This window comes from Moschus berezovskii, chromosome 5, assembly GCF_049115385.1.
Source record: "Moschus berezovskii isolate FMDL1 chromosome 5, NW_MosBer_1.0, whole genome shotgun sequence".
Classification (NCBI taxonomy): Eukaryota; Metazoa; Chordata; class Mammalia; order Artiodactyla; family Moschidae; genus Moschus; species Moschus berezovskii.
Window position 1 is genome coordinate 56,419,189 of NC_142464.1, and position 4,529 is coordinate 56,423,717.

At 41.1% G+C, this 4,529-nt stretch overlaps 1 pseudogene; it reads right to left on the reverse strand.

Moving 5' to 3' along the window:
* Positions 1 to 1,120: 1,120 nt before the first annotated feature.
* Positions 1,121 to 3,210, reverse strand: LOC129545006 (ornithine decarboxylase pseudogene; annotated as a pseudogene).
* Between the last annotated feature and the right edge of the window lie 1,319 nt (positions 3,211 to 4,529).

Consider the following 4,529-nt stretch of genomic DNA (forward strand, 5'->3'; position numbering starts at 1 on the left):
TTGTAAACTCTACTAACCATAAGAAATAAATTCATATTAGGAGATTTTGGAGACTAAGACATTTATGTTTCAGACTCTTTTAAAGAACTTTAATGCACATAGAGAGATAGATATGGAAGATTATTTAATCTAAAAATCAGAAAGTAATATATTTTGACAGCCTTTTAAATGTATTAAAACCTAAGGAAAGCACTCTTTCTACTTATGCACATCTTTTATTAGCATACTTTTATATATCATATATATATATTATTTTATACCAATATATATCAATGCTATCTGTCTTCCCCATTTGAATAAAGCAATAATTCTACAAACTGTCAAGGCCACCAACTAAATATAATTAAAGGAAAATGTACTTTGATCTTGTTAATAAGTGTGTCAAAACATACTGCTTTAATGTCATTGTGCTATCAGGAAAGGGATATAAAAGAATCTACTTATTTTCTCTCTAACTTATAGTAGAAACAGACTTGTAAAGATTTGGGTAATAAAAATGAAAATCAAGAAATTTTAAAATGCATGTACAGCAATGTCTTCAAAGAAATCACCTTTTATTTTTTGAAGTAGACAAGAAAACATCTGAAATGACCTCAGAATGCTCTCATTTCTTAGAAGAAATTCTTTTACATTATGACACATTTTTCTGGAGCCAGAAACCCAATAAGACAAAAATATAAACTGTTTTGCCTTGTGTGTGTGTGTGTCTGTACAGATATGAGTCAGTATGAAGCAGGGAAAAATAAGAATTACTGGAAGAGAATGTGTAATAACGCATCCTGGGTATGATTCTTAACTACATCACTACTAGCTGTGAGATCTTAGGCAAGTTACTTATTTCTTCTGTTTCATTTTTTTTCATCAAATGCTTAGAGTTATTATGAGCTTTAGTAAATTAGTTCATATTAGTTATGTTACTATTTGAAACAGTACCTGGCATATAATAAGCTCTCAGTAAGTCTTCACTGTTATTTTAAATATAGAAATTTTTATTATACATTATTAGTGACAGATCATTTCTACTTTTAGTGGTTAGCTGAATTTTAATACTAAATAATTCTTAGTTCCTTTTCAGTTTTCTACTATTCTCCTTGGTTTATTTATTTATTTATTTTTAAAGTTATATCAAGATCCTTTATTCCTTTTTGTTAAAACCGGTCACAACACTAAGCTTCTGGCCCATTCTGCTGATACACAAGCCACAAACGCTTGCTCAGCAGTTGAAGCCTTTAGTAGCATGTTTGAAAAGTGAATAAAAATCCATATAAAACAAATATTCAAATAGTTTCCATAGGAACACAGATAAGTGTGACCCCATCTCCCAGTCTTCCACATGGTGCACCTGTGCCAACCCTACTCACATAGACATCTCAGAACTAGCAGTAATTAAGTTAAATGGTCCCCCCAAACCCTTAAATCAAGCTAAACTCGCAGTTAACAGCTACAAGAGTGGTATCTACACGTTAATACGCGTGGAAGCGCAGGCTGCCGAGTGTCGTTTCATGCCGCTCTCCCGGGCACAGGACACAGGCAGGGGACCGACGTCCGGCTCCTCCACTCCGGGCGGGAAGTCCTGGGTCTGGATCTGCTGCATCAGTTGCCACGTTGGCCCTGACATCACATAGTAGATGGTGGGTCTCTGGAATCCATTGAAGGTAGAAGCAGCAGCAACAGTGTAAGCACCCATGTTCTCAAAGAGCATCCAATCGCCCACATGCATCTCAGGCAGGTTACAGCGCTCAACAATGCGGTCCAGGCCGTCACAGGTCGGTCCCCAGATGCTGGATGAATAATACTTCTCATCTGGTTTGGGTCTCTTCTGCAGAAGAGGCTTCACATGTGCATGATCGTAAAGGATGCAGTTGAATGACCCATATACTCCATCGTTCACGTAATACATAAATGTCCGTTCACTTGACTCCTCTTCATCATCAGAGCCTGTCTGTTCCTTTAATACAAGTTTTTTGGCAATAATATTAACTGCGAGTGTGAAAGCTGATGCAACATAGTATCTGCCCGGCTCAGCTATGATTCTCACTCCAGAGTCTGATGGAAAATACTTGTCCAGTGCTGGGTTGATTACACTGGTGATCTCTTCAAATTTAAGCTTTACATCCTCCGATCCAGGAAAGCCACCACCAATATCAAGCAGATACATGTTGAAACCAACCTCAGCCCATGTCAAAGACACAGCGGGCATCAGAGATGGCCTGCACAAAGGTCTCAGAATCAGTACAGCCACTTCCCACATGGAAGCTGACACCAATGACATCAATATCTAGCTCTTTCGCCCGTTCCAAAAGAAGCCTGCTGGTTTTGAGCGTGGCACCAAATTTGACACTGAGGCGACAGACTGCTTTGGAATCATCAGTGGCGATCCGCAAAACCAATTTGGCCTTTGGATGTGCCCTGGCAACCTTCATCAGCTCGACTTCGCTATCGAAAATCATCATCTGGACTCCGTTATTGGCAGCATACTTAATCTGAGACACTTGTTTACATGGATTTGCATAGATAATCCTCTCTGGGGGCACCCCCAGACCCTGTACCAGTTGTATTTCAGTCTTGCTGGCACAGTCAAATCCTGTCCCAATGGCAGCAAGTGTCTTCACTATGGTTCTGCTATCATTGCATTTGACTGCATAAAAGGGGGTGACCCGAGGAAGAGCTTTCAACCATCTCAAATGTTTCTTCAGAATGTCTCCCAGGTCCGCAACATAGAAGGCATCCTTATCATCAGAAGAAGAAACTTCATTAATTTTTTGGTCCAGAATGTCCTTGGCAGTAAAGCCTTCATCCAAGAAATGCCAGTCAAACTCTTCATTACTAAAGCTGCTCATGGTTTCTTGATGTCTTTTTGAGACACAACAAAATAGAAAACTTAAGAGATGGAATTTAAAGGGATTATGCCAACTTTTCACAAAGGCAATTCTCCAGGAATTCCAAGTCCACCGAAGATGCGTGTGCTCTCTGTGCAGCAGTGGAAATGTTCGATAAACACACAATCTGCTGTCCACCTCAGAGCGCAGGGGCGCGGCGGGCCGACCTCATGGAGACAACGCGGCGCCGATGAGCGCTGCAGGACCCGCCGGCCGCCCCGCCGCCCCTGTCAGCCGCTCGCCCGGCCGCCCGCCGCCTCGCTCCCTCCCGCGGAGGACCGCCGGCCCGAGGTGGCGCCGGAGCGCTGGCAGAGGGGCGGCGGCGGCGGAGGCTGAGAGGGGACTGACTTCTCCTTGGTTAAATAGCAGATATCAATTGAAAGTTGATGAATGTGAAATTTATTTTATAATGGCTTGTCTCTCTGATACTACTGCTTTACAACAATGCCTCAACAATTGATCAGACTTAGAAAAATTAATTATTATTTCTGTGCTGTATTTTAAAACATTAGTATTTTCAATTTGTTTACATAGACAATATGGGAGAATATAAAATAAGCAATTTGTTTATGGACTTCTGTTCAGTGGGAGTCAGTTCAGTTCAGTCACTCAGTCGTGTCTGAATCTTTGTGACCCCATGGACTGCAGCACACCAGGCCTTCCTGTCCATCCCAACTTCCAGAGCTTGCTCAAACTCATGTCCATTGAGTTGGTGATGCCATCAAATCATCTCATCCTCTGTCACCCCCTTCTCTTCCTGCCTTCAATCTTTTCCAGCATCAGGGTCTTTTCAAATGAGTCAGTTCTTTGCATCAGATGACCAAAATATTGGAATTTCAACTTCAGCATCAGTCTTTCCAATGATTATTCAGGACTGATTTCCTTTAGGATGGACTGGTTGAATCCCCTTGCTGTCCAAGGGACTTGCCAGAGTCTTCTCCAACACCACAGTTTAAAAGCATCAATTCTTCAATGTTCAGCTTTCTTTATGGTGCAACTCTCACATCCATACACAACCACTGGAAAATCAGAGCTTTGACTAGACAGACCTTTGTCAGCAAAGCAATGTCTCTGCTTTTTAATATGCTCTCTAGTTTACTCATAGCTTTTCTTCCAAGGAGCACGCATCTTTTAACTTCATGGCTGCAGCACCCTCTGCAGTGATTGTGGAGCCCAAGAAAATAAAGTCTGTCAGTTTCCATTTTTTTCTACATCTATTTGCCATGATGTGATGGAATAAAATATTTAATTGTGAGGAATTACTTATAAAGTAAATCCAAGTTTGTAAATGTAGACATGTGTATGTAAAGCATTCTTAAGATTGTTACAGATACAGCCATTGCTGCTGCTGCTAAGTTGCTTCAGTCGGGTCTGACTCTATGCAACCCCATAGATGGTAGCCCACCAGGTTCCACCATCCTTGGGATTCTCCAGGCAAAATAAATCACTCCCCAATGCCAAATTCCTTAGGGAGAAGAATTTTTCTCAGTGTAAATTGCTTTTTGCTCATGATTTGGAATTCCCAGAGAAGGCTTTTCTGGGTCCAGCTGGGGAAGGGCACATCCACAAATCATGGATTTCCAAGTCAAATTCTCAGGAAACAAGATTATCTTACTTTGGAATAAAATTGTACCAGAGCTAGTGATTTCC